The sequence below is a fragment of the Loxodonta africana genome, chromosome 1 (genome assembly GCF_030014295.1).
Source record: "Loxodonta africana isolate mLoxAfr1 chromosome 1, mLoxAfr1.hap2, whole genome shotgun sequence".
NCBI lineage: Eukaryota > Metazoa > Chordata > Mammalia > Proboscidea > Elephantidae > Loxodonta > Loxodonta africana.
In genome coordinates this window covers 219,469,054-219,482,229 of record NC_087342.1, presented here as the reverse complement: position 1 = coordinate 219,482,229, position 13,176 = coordinate 219,469,054, and positions in this window count along the sequence as shown.

Here is a 13,176-nt window from a genome sequence, read left to right as displayed (position 1 = left end):
AATTCAAATCAAATAATCCTTCCACAAAAATCACACATCACCGCTTTACCCTAGAATGATTTCCAGACAGAGCCTCAGTTATTTCCCTTTTACTCCTGCTGGACTCTTATTTCCAAATTGACTCAACGGCAACGATTTTGGTTTGGACTCTTATTTAGAGGCAGTTATCTGATAAGAATAATTAAGCTACCATATACTAAATATATATTACCTGCAAACTATATGCTTCCCATTGTCAGAGTTGCTTTATACCTCTCAACAAACTTATAGATGGATATATTTATTCCCATTTCACATTTGAAGTACCTGAGACTGAGAGAGATTAGGTAATAAATTGCCCAAGGTCACACAGCAAGTAAATGGAAGGGCTGGAACGGTTCAAAGCAAGATCTGCCTGACTTCCAAGTGTGTGTTTAAACAGTCACACTCCTACGTTGGTTAGGACACTCCTACTTCCACCAAATTTTAACAGAACGAAATCTTTCTTAAATGGCGCAACCTGTGTCTTCTCTCAAACCTTAAGGTTGAACCCCAGTCTTCCAACTTGTGGACGTCTAGTGTTTGGAGCCCAAGAAAAGAAATTCCTCGTGATGCACCACAAAGATGTTGAGGAGGTTGGGGAAGAACAGAGAACTTAAGAAGGCCAGGTTCTTTTTGTTTTTTTTTATATAATTTTTATTGTGTTTTAAGTGAAAGTTTACAAATCAAGTCAGTCTCACACAAAAACTTATATACACCTTGCTACATACTCCCAGTTACTCTCCCCCTACTGAGACAGCCTGCTCCCTCTCTCCACTCTCTCTTTTCGTGTCCATTTCACCAGCTTCTAACCCCCTCCACCCTCTCATCTCCCCTCCAGACAGGAGATGCCAACATAGTCTCAAGCGTCCACCTGATCCAAGAAGCTCACTCCTCACTAGCATCCTTCTTCAACCCATTGTCCAGTCCAATCCATGTCTGAAGAGTTGGCTTTGGGAATGGTTTCTGCCCTGGGCCAGCAGAAGGTCTGGAGGCCATGACCACCGGGGTCCTTCTAGTCTCAGTCAGACCATTAAGTCTGGTCTTATGAGAATTTGGGGTCTGCATCCCACTGCTCTCCTGCTCCCTCAGGGGTTCTCTGTTGTGTTCCCTGTCAGGGCAGTCATTGGTTGTAGCCAGGCGCCATCTAGTTCTTCTGGTCTCAGGCTGAGGTAGTCTCTGGTTTATGTGGCCCTTTCTGTCTCTTGGGCTTGTAATTACCTTGTGTCCTTGGTGTTCTTCATTCTCCTTTGATCCAGGTGGGTTGAGACTCATTGAGGCATCTTAGATGGCTGCTTGCTAGCGTTTAAGACACCAGACGCCATGCTTCAAAGAAGTCCAGGTTTTGTCAACATTTAAATAAGCTTGTTGTTATGGTCGTTAGGTGCCGTTGGATGTACCCTATGTACAACAGAATGAAACACTGCCCAGTCCTGCACCATCCTCAGAATTGTTGAGCCCATTGTTGTAGTCACTGTGTCAATCCATCTCATTGAGGGTCTTCCTCTTTTTCACTGACTCTCCCCTTTACCAAGCATGATGTCCTTCTCCAGGTACAGGTCCCTACTGATAATGTATTCAAAGTAAGTGAGATGAAGTCTGCTCATCCTCGCTTCTAAGAAGCAGTCTGGCTATACTTCTTCCAAGACAGATTTGTTCGTTATTTTGGCAGTCCATGCTATATTCAATATTCTTCACCAACATCACAACTCAAAGTCATCAGTTCTTCAGCATTCCATATTTATCCTCCAGCTTTCGCATGCATATGAGGCTATTAAAAACACAATGGCTGATGTTACTCCTGGTCCAGTTGTAAGGATTTTTGTTTTTTTTATGTTGAGGTATAATCCATACTGAAGGCTGTGCTCTTTGATCTTCATCAGTAAGTGCTTCAAGTCACCTCTTCACTTTCAGCAAGCAAGGTTGTGTCATCTGCATAACACAGGTTGTTAATGAGTCTTCCTCCAATCCTGATGCCCTGTTCTTCTTCATATAGTCCAGCTTCTCGGATTATTTGTTCAGCATACAGATTGAATAGGTATGGTGAGAGGATACAATCTAACAAACACCTTTCCTGATTTTAAACCACACAGTATGCCCTTGTTATGTTCAAACAACTGCCTCTTGATCTATGTACAGGTTTCTCATGAGCACAATTAAGGCTCTGGAATTCCCATTGTTTGCAATGCTCTCCATAATTTCTTATGATCCATACAGTCTTTGCATAGCCAATAAGACACAGGTAAACATCTTTCTGGTAGTCTCTGCTTTCAGCCAGGATCCATCTGACAGCAGCAATGATATCCCTCATTCCATGTCCTCTTCTGAATATGGCTTGAATTTCTGGCAGTTCCCTGTCAATGTACTGCTGCAGCTGCTTTTGAATGATCTTCAGCAAAATTTTACTTGTGTGTGATATTAATGATATTGTTCTATAATTTCTGCATTCGGTTGATCCCCTTTCTTGGGATAGGCATAAATATGGATCTCTTCCAGTCAGTTAACCAGGTAGCTGTCTTCCAAATTTCTTGGCATAGACAAGTGAGCACTTCCAGTGCTGCATCCGTTTGTTGAAACATCTCAATTGGTATTCCATGGATTCCTAGATCCTTGTTTTTTGCCTGTGTCAAAAATTCAAGCCAAGAGTTGCAATGTTGAAGGATTCTATGGCCAAAATACTGAACGACACAAGAAACATCAAAAGAAGATGGAAGGAATACACGGAATCACTGTACCAGTGCAGCTTGAACTTCTTCCTTTAATACCATCAGTTCTTGATCATATGCTACCTTCTGAAATGGTTAAACATTGACCAATTCTTTTTGGTACAGTGATTCCGTGTATTCCTTCCATCTTCTTTTGATGTTTCTTGTGTTGTTCAGTATTTTGGCCATAGAATCCTTCAACATTGCAACTCTTGGCTTGAATTTTTTCTTCAGTTCTTTTCACTTGAGAAATGCTGAGCATGTTCTTTCCTTTTGGTTTTCTAACTTCAGTTCTTTGCACATGTCATTATAATACTTTACTTTGTCTTCTCAAGCCTACCTTTGAAATCTCCTGTCCAGTTCTTTTACTTCATCATTTCTTCAGTTTGCTTTAGCTACTTGACATTCAAGAGCAATTTCAGAGTCTCTTCTGACATCCATTTTTGTCTTTTTAATTACCTCTTACTTTCTTCATGTATGATGTTTTTGATGTCATTCCATAGCTCATCTGGTCTTTGGTCATTAGTGATCAATGTGTCAAAACTATTCTTGAGATGGTCTCCAAATTCAGGTGGGATATACTCAAGGTCGCACTTTGGCTTTCGTGGATTTGTTCTAATTTTCTTCAGCTTCAACTTGAATTTGCATATGACCAATTGATAGTCTATCCCACAGTCGGTCCCTGGTCTTGTTCTGGCTGATGATATTGAATTGAGCTTTTCCATCATCTCTTTCCACAGATGTAGTCAATTTGATTCCTGTGTATTCCATCCAGTGAGGTCCACATGTGTAGTCACTGTTTATGTTGTTGAAAAAAGGTATTTACAATGAAGAAGTTGTTGGCCTTGCAAAATTCTATCATATGATCACCAATGTTGTTTCTATCACCAAGGCCTTATTTTCCAACTACTGACCCTTCTTCTCTGTTTCCAACTTTCCCATTCCAATGGCTGCTAATTATCTACGCATCTCAATTGCATGTTTAATAAATTTCAGGCTGCCGAAGTTGGTAAAAGTCTTCAATTTCTTCATCTTTGGCCTTAGTGGTTGGTGTGTAAATTTGAATAACAGTCGTATTAACTGGTCTTCCTTGTAGGCATATGGATATTATCCTATCACTGACATCATTATACTTTAGGATACATCTCGAAGTGTTCTTTTTGAAGGTGAATGCAACATCATTCCTCTTCAATTTGTCATTACCAGTGTAGTAGAACATATGATTATCTGATTCAAAATGGCTACTACCAGTCCATTTCAGCTCACTAATGCCTAGGATGTTGATGTTTATGCATTCCATTTCATTTTTAATGATATCTAATTTTCCTAGATTCGTACTTCATATATTCCACGTTCTGAATTATTAATGGATGTTTGCAGCTGTTTCTTCTCATTTTGAGTCGTGCCGCATCAGCAAATCAAGGTCCTGAAAACTTGACTCCATCCACATCATTAAGGTCAACTCTGCTTTGAGGAGGTAGCTCTTCCCCAGTTATCTTTTGAGTGCCTTCCAACCTGAGGGGCGCATCTTCCAGCACTATATCAGACAGTGTTTTCCTGCTATTCATAAGGTTTTCACTGGCTAATTTTTTTCAGTAGTAGACCGCCAGGTCCTTCTTCCTAGCCTGTCTTAGTCTGCAAGCTCAGCTGAAACCTGTCCACCATGGGTGACCCTGCTGGTATTTTAAAACCAGTGGCATAGCTTCCAACATCACGGCAACACACAAGCCCCCACAGTATGACAAACTGACAGATGCTTGGGTGTAAATAAGTTTAAACTTGTTGATCTGTGCAAAATTAGAGGAAAAATTATTTCATCTTCTTAGGCAGTACCAATTAAGATGTTCTACTCATATTTCACATTCATGAAAGAATGCTACACATTAGAATTGAATCTACCCTCTAGCACAGTAAGCTTCAAGATGGGCTTTTCCATTTACAGTTCAAATACTCTTTTACCTGCCTCCTGCGGGACACTTGTAGGTTGAGGTTTCTTCACAGTTCTCTGAGGTGAGTTGGTGAGAAAGAGAGAAGCTCCTGGTAGCCAGGAGCTGGCCTGGCACTCACAAGTCAGCCATGATGTTTTTCTGTTGAACATAAACAATTTCACAAAACATCAAAACCATACAAAGCCATTCTGTGCCTAGGATGGGTCAAGAAAAAGCAAGACCACCCCATAATCATGACTGAACACAGACAAAAATAAGAACATTGTTCAAAAGACAAAAATGGCCAAACATATTCTGGGTGATACAAGTAATTCCTGCCTCTTTACCTATCACAGCTCTAGCCCCTGTTCTTTTCTCCTTCTAGACAATATTCAGATAGTCAATCACAGAATTATTCCCACTTCCTGAGAGCATCCAATCCAGAGCAAACCTACTCTTCTTTGAACCCTCCCCAGAAGCACCAAACACAAGCCCAAACCCTATAATAATTCCACTCTAACACCCTCTTACTAAAATGTCCCAAATACCCCATGGTGTGTTCTTTCACTCTCCGTAATGAGTAATAAACCCAATTTGTTCAATTACAGGTGTGGTCCTGGTGATCTTGGCTAAAAAGCATTGTCATTGGCTACCTGCCTTCCAGTTCCTGTGTCATTGAGAAGAGTCATAAATTCAGAAAATAAGATGAAACACATTCCAGTATAAATCAATGAATTCTTCTGTAAATATTGAGAATTCTATGTAATGAAAGCATAAACCAATGTCAAAAATCATCAGAGAAAAAGCAAGTACTTTTACCTAGGAACACAAATTTTAATGAACACCCATTTAAGCAGACCAAGCTTCTAATTTCTACATTATTTAGCACTTAACATAAAATGAAGAGGTCAATCGCTGGGGGCTGATAAAGAATGTTCGCTTCTGGAGGTCATACCCCAAAGACTGGCAAGCAAAGAGCCTGACCCAAGCTCCCCACAGTGGCTCCAAAGTAATGACTGAAGAAGGAAAACACTGTAGGTTTCTCAGTGTTCCAGGCTCAAACACAGCAGTGAATCAGACAAGGTCCCTGGAGGCTTATGTTCTCACCAGGGGAGAAAGATAATAAAGAAGCAAATAAATAAACAGGATTATTTCAGATAGTGAATAAGAGCAATGAGATTATAAGGAAGTAAGAGAGAGGCTCCCTTACTTGGGGTGAGCTCAAAAAATGTCTACAGAGCTAAAGCTTTCTCAGAGAAGAGGGAGAAGTTGTATCATTTCCTAGGATACATATAAGTTGGTCAGATGCCACCAGACTTCTGGAAATTTCTATGAAGAATTCAAGATAGTATAGCAATACTTTCTAAAGCCATAGCTTCTCAAAACTAGCAGTTGGTGCTGGCTGTCGACTGGAAACTCAGCTGGTGCTGTCAACCAGGGACCTAGGCTGTGCCAGATTTGTGGCCACGCTTACGAATATGTGTTTATAAGATATTGCCTACCCTCCTCAAAATGAGTAAGAGATGATGACATGCTGAACTAACATTAACCAAAACCAAACCATTTGCCATCGAGTCAATTCCAACTCATGGCAACTCCATGTGGCAGAGTAGAACTGTGCTCCATAGGGTTTTCAATGGCTGATTTTTCGGAAGTAGATCTTTAGGTCTTTCTTCTGAGGTGCCTCTGAATGGGCTCAAACCTCCAACCTTTCTGTTAGCACCCGAGCACCTAAACTGTCTGCACCACTCATGGACTCCTGAACTGCAGTTGAGAGTACACAGATACTTAATTTCTAGATGCTAATTTATTAGATTTGCTTACCTTAAAACCAACACTACCACTTAGGAACCTCGATGATTTGGTCATGATTACCTGAGATCGTATTTTCCCACGTATTTGCTCAAAAGCACTTCACTTAGTTCCCTAGAATACCACAGCGTGGAGGATCAGTACGATCAGGGAGGCAAAGATACCATCCCAAGAACACAGTGATTATTTGTGTATCTTTCCAGTTCACGGGCTGCCAGGTAGCCCCCTAAACCTTAATGTGTAAACTCTCTGTAAAAAGCAGTTGTTCGGCTTCCGAATAATCAGGAGGCGATGCATGAGCTGGGGCTAGCGGGATTCAGAGCAGATCACAGCTGTCACAAGGCAGGGCCAGGAGAATTCACCAGTTATCATCGCACAGAGTTGCTGAGCAATGTCCTTGACTTTTCTATTTACTTCTTTATTTAGGTTTGTCTGTCTCACTAGAATGCAAGCTTCATGGCATAAGTTCTTCTTTATTATTTTGTTTGTTTGTTTTTACTTTTTGTAATTTTTTTTATTGTGGCGAAAATATACACAAGAAAACCTTCAACGATTCAGCAGTTTCCACAGGTACAGTTCAGTGACCTTGATTACATTCTTCCTGTTGTGCAACCTTTGTCGCTATCCTTTTTCAAACTCTTCCACCACCATTAACATAAACTCAGTGCCCTCTGAGCAAAAACTCCCCCTTCCCCCCCACTCCTCATACCTCGTAACCACTCAAAAGCTTTGAATTCTATATATTTGCTTATTCCATGTAAGTGAGATTATACAGTACTTGTCCTTTTAGCACTGACTTAATTCTCTTAGCGTATTTCCTAGGTTCATCCATGTCACACATCTATCAGGACTTCATTTCTCTGTGTAGCTGAGTAATATTCCATTGTATGTAAGAACCACATTTTGCTTACCCACTCATCTGTTGATGGACATTTAGGTTGTTTCCACCGGTCCTTGATTTTTATAACTTCTTTCTCACCTATATGCCTTTCCTTATCACCAGCTTCCATCACAGCCTGAAGTGGTCTAATGATACCTGGCTTTTCTGATAATTGCACAGATAACTAACAGCTCATCATTTTCCACAAGCAGGAGGAGATGGATTTACCCACAGCCCGTCCACCACAGCTTCCAGCCATCTGTCGACAAGCTGAGGGCTTCCACTGACCCTAAAATGAAGGAAGTCAAGAACTTCCACATCTGAGTTGTGAACTTCCTTCCTACATAGTTTCCTTCTATACCTTATCACACCTGCTTCAGTGCAGGCTTTCTTCCTGATTGAGCGCTACCCTTTCCCACTCTGTGCCTTTGCCCAGGCTCTTTTCCCCATCCAGGACACTCTCCCACCAGGTCTACATGAGCACATCCCACCTGGTTCTCAGACTCCCTTCTTCTCAGGCCCTTCCCTCACTGTCTCAGCTGAGAGGGCTCTGAGCCCCGCAGCACTGGCTCCTGACCTCCACATTGTATTACATAACTCGGCTCCCTAACAGACCCTGGGTTCTTCAAGGGCAGTTGTTGTTATTTGCCATCCAGCTGCCTGTGACTCGTGACGACCCCGTGTACAACAGAATGAAATGTTGTCCAGTCCTGTGCCATCTTCATGATCATGTCTATTGTTCAAGTCTATTGTTACGACTATTGTACTGTCTACCAACCTAGGGGGCTCATCCCCCAGCTCTATATCAGACAATATTCTGCTGTGACCTGACATGGATTGAATTGTGTCCCCCCAAAAATGTATGTATCAATTTGGCTGGGCCATGATTCCCAGTATTCTGTAGTTGTCCTCCATTTTGTGATTGTAATTTTATGTTTTTATGTAATTTTATGTTAAAGAGGATTAGGGTGGGATTATAACACCCTTACTAAGGCCACATCCCTGATCCAGGGAGTTTCCCTGGGGTGTGGCCTGCACCACCTTATATCTTAAAAGAGATAAAAGGAAAGGGAAGCAAGCAGAGAGTTAGGGACCTCATACCACCAAGAAAGCAGTGCCAGGAGCACAGCATGTCCTTTGGACCTGGGGTCCCTGAGCGGAGAAGCTCCTAGTCCAGGGGAACATTGATGAGAGGGTCAAGAGAGAGAGAAAGGCATCCCCTGGAGCTGACACCCTGAATTTGGACTCTTAGCCTACTTTACTGTGAGAAAATAAACTTTTCTTTGTTAAAGCCATCCACTTGCGATATTTCTGTTATAGTAGTCTTAGATGACTAAGATATGACCCATAGGCTTTTGTTGGTTAATTTTTGGAAGCAGATTGCTGGACCTTTCTTCCTAGTGTGACTCAGTCTGGAAATGGAAGCTCCAGTGAAACCTGTCCACCATGGGTGACCCTGCTGATATTTGAAATACTAGTGGCATATAGCTTCCAGCATCACAGCAAAATGCAAGCCACCACAGTATGATAAACTGACAGATGGGTGGTGGCCAAGGGTATGCACACATGTAATTCATACGTGCTTCATCCACAGTGCAGTATCTGGGAATAGGAGGGAATTAATAGTTATTGAATGAGTGGAAGACATGATATTGGGATAACATATCTGTGGTCTTCCTTTACTACTTCCTCTTTTTCCCCTTTGTTTGTTTTGCGTATTTATCTGTTATCGCCTGTCTTCTAAACTGAAATAGCCTGTTTCCCAAAGTCCCACCTGAAAGTCCACTTATTTTCTATTATCCCTTCTGCCACTCTCCCTTTTTTTTCTTTCCATATATGGTAACAGTCTTTGAACAGAACACAACAGAAAAAATACACCAAGGGATAAGAAAAGCAGAACCCAGGAGGAGTTGTCATTTTACCAGGGGTGGGTCGGGATGCCCTGAACTTTAATAATAGTTTACAGGGGTCTTAAAGACCAAGGTGACATTCTTATCGACTCTAGTAGGGGTTTTCTACTGCTCAATGTCAGGATGCTTTCTGAGATCCCAAGTAACTCTCCAAACTTTACATCAGCTTGTATCCTCTCCTTAAACAGCAGCCACCTCACCCCTGCCCCTTAGGGATGTTCTCTCCCCAGGCTCCCTAGAACCGGCCCGACCATCATCTCTCTTCCTTCTCCTCACTCTTTCTGCAGGCCAGTAAGCAAGCATATACAGCCTTTTCTTTCAGAGTGTTTTCACAGTGGGAAAATGGGCACTAGCTAACCAAACCCAGAGCAGTTATAGAGATCCCAGAAGTTCTTATGGTCATGGTTCCTGATCTCTAGGACTTCGCCCTCCACTTACACTGTCTTGAGCATGGGACTTCCTTCCCCTCTCACCCTTTACCCTTCCGTGGAGGCCTGTGATCCTTTCTTCCAGGATGGTCCCTCTTCTCAAACAATAAAGCAAACCAGTTGTGGCCTCTCTATGAAGTGGGCAATTATTTGTCCATTTCTACTTAAGGAACAAATAATGAGAAATGAATTCAAAGTTGCAAGGTGGGCATCTTCGATTAGCTATTAGAAATGATGGCCCGGCAGTTATATGCAGTTACAGGAAACAGAATCTCCTTCTCTAAAAAGTGTTTAAAACTGGTAAAAATTTCATCTCTCTCAAACAATTAAGCTTGTCTGTCTAAAGCCAGGGAAATAACTGAACCTGAGTCTTAAAGCCCCACCCCCTTTATAGCTGCCACCATCTAGGTTAACGGTTTTCTTTCATTGATTTGGACAGTCATTCCTTCTAGCCCAAGGAAGTGTCTCCTTCAACAGCCACTTGCCATAACATGCGTCAAAGCGGTTGCAATATCCCAGCAGATACACCTTGAGAAAACCAAGCCTCACAAAGCAATGGATTCACTCTGGCAGAGCAGCTGGTGGGTGGGCTGTGGGTTACTGTGGAAGCTGCTTTTGCCTGGAAGGTGTCCCAGGGAAATCAGGAAAGTGGGGTAACGCTCCCACCTCTGAGAGTGAAGCTGCCTAATCACTTAAATGTGGATTAAAGGCTCAACCTCCTGCCAGCCTGAAAGGAGAAAGGAGCCCTGAACCCAGAAACTCAACGTCTTTTCCCGTGTGAGCAAATATTTAGAAAATTAGTTGCTACTATGCAGGAACAACACATTTTAAAAGGAGACAGGACTTCTATAGCCTAATATTGTTGTCAGTTGCCTCAGAGTTAGTTGCCCAACTCAGAAACCCGGTACAACAGAGCAAAGCATTGCCTGGTCACATGCCATCCTCGCTATCATCAGCATGCTTGAGTTCGTCGTAGTTGCCGTCCAATCTAGAGGGCTCATCTTTCCAACAGTATATTGGACAATATTCTGCTGTGATCCATAGGGTTTTCATAGACTAATTTTTGGAAGTAGATGGGTAGGTCTTTCTTCCTGGTCTATCTTAGTCTGGAAGCTCGTTGAAACCTGTCCACCACGGGTGACCCTGCTTGCATTTGAAATACGAGTGGCATAGCTTCCAGCATCACGGCACGCCTCCTCAGTATGTCAAGTGGTCAGGCACGTGGTTGAATAGCATAATACCAAAAACCAAACCCAGTGCCGTCGAGTCGATTCCGACTTATAGTGAGCCTAAGGACAGAGTAGAACTGCCCCATAGAGTTTCCAAGAAGTGCCTGGCGGATTTGAACTGATGACCTTTGGTTAGCAGCCATAGCACTTAACCACTATGCCACCAGGGTTTCTGAATAGCATAATAGAACAAATGGATTTTGGGGTCAGACAGCCTTGATTTGAATTCTGGCTACAGCACTACTAAACCCTTCTTCCTGTTACTTGATCTTTAAGTTTAATTATTCCAGTTTATAAATTAGAACAGAATAGTCCCTGCCTCAGAGCTTTGTGATGGGGCTTAAATGAGAGGAACCCGTGCAGAGTGCTAAGCACAGGCCCTGCACCTCATCAGGGGTAAATACATGTTGGCTTAGTATTATTATGATTGTTATGATTATTCTTTCTTCATGTATGTCGTGCTTCCAGCAAGCTCCCACATTCTGGGGGACTCGGGAGGGGGAAAGGAAGATTTGTCTTTGAACTAAATTGGGAAGTTACTGTTGTCATTACCTGCTGTCCAGTTGACGGCTAACTCAGGGTGACCCCATGCACAATAGAATGAAATCCTGCCTAGTCCTGTGCCATCCCCATGAAGAGCTGCGGATCAGACTGTTGTGACCAATAAGGTTTTCACTGGCTGATTTTCAGAAGTAGATCTCCAGGTCTTTTTTCCCAGTCTGTCTTAGGCTGGAAACTCTGCTGAAATCTGTTCAGCATCATAGCAACACACAAGCCTCACCACTGACAGAGGGGTGGTGGCTGTGCCTGAGGTGCATTAGACAGGAATTGAACCTGGGCCTCCCTCTCGGAAGGTGAGAATTCTACCACTGAACCACCAATGCTCCCTAAATTACCCACTAGGAGGAGAGAAAGAACCAAACTAGCCAAGGTATCTAATACGCAGGTCCCTGGCATCTCAGTCTGTACTCTCCAGAGCTGAACTTTTCAGAATTAATTATGTTGCATGTGATCAGAGGAAGCCCTGGACAAAAGAGCCAGATCTTAAATGGTTCTCTAAGCCTTTTTGTCTCCAGGTGCTAATCGTCAAGTTTTAAAACAATAACACAACCCTAATCAAGCCGCTGCTTTGAAAGACCTGCATTAAACCAGACTTGAAAGTTGCGATAAAGAACCCATCTCTACCTTAGCTCTTTGAGATGCTATCAAGACTCTGTTCAAGTAGAGGCCTCATTAGTGTAAAATTTGTCTTATAGAAAGCAAACAAGCAAAAACACTGGCACACTGACATGGGGCATGCAGGACTCGGGGGCACCTCCTCTTTCTGTTAGCTGAGGGGAATCTTGGACTGCTGAAGTGGCCCTCTTTGGGGCTCTGTAAGAAATGTTTCCACTTTCCATCTTATTTTCAACAGTTTAACTATGAAGCGTGTGGGCAGGTTGAAATGGAGAACCAGAAACTGGTTGGCTTCCAAAGAAAATTACCATAAATTGGAAACCTGAATACAGTTATTCATTCTCTGGCCTTGGGATATGAACGGATCATTAATTAGGGCCAGGAAGAAAAAAAAAATGGTGCTGTCTCTGGCAGGATGGCAAAAAGGTACAACTCGTCCTGCTCAGGAGGAGTTCCTCGAAGGGCAGGGGCCATGGCCACGACGTGGGTCCGCTGTGCCCAGCACAGGTGACCCACAAATAAGGAATAAAGAAAGGAAGGAAGGAAGGAATGGATAACTACAAGTTTGGGGTCAAAAGATTTGAGTCTGAGCCCCTGTTTCACCATTTTCAGACAGTGCAGTTCTGGGAAAATCATTTCTAAATTCCAGTTTCCACCTCTATAAAATGGAAATTTAAAACAACACACATCTCCTGGGATCATTGTGAGAATTATGTAAGCTAATTCAGATGAAAATTTTTGAGCCACAACAGTTTGTGTAAGAAAGGGAGAAGGGAATTAATATTCCCTTGTTGTTGTTGTCGGTTGCCCTCAGTAAGCTCCCACACAAGGCAACCCCATGTGTGCAAAGTGGAACTGAGCTCCACAGAGTTTTCAGTGGCTGATTTTTCAGAAGTTGACCACTAGGTCTTTCTCCTCCTGAGATGCCTCTGTGTAGACTCGAACCACCAGCCTCTCAGTTAGCAGCCAAGCATGTTAACCATTTGCACTACCCAGGGACACCAACTTCTTATAAAGTACTCATCAATTACAAATAAGCACTGGTGGCAGGACAGTGGTTAGTGCTTGGCTACTAACCAAAAGGTTGGCG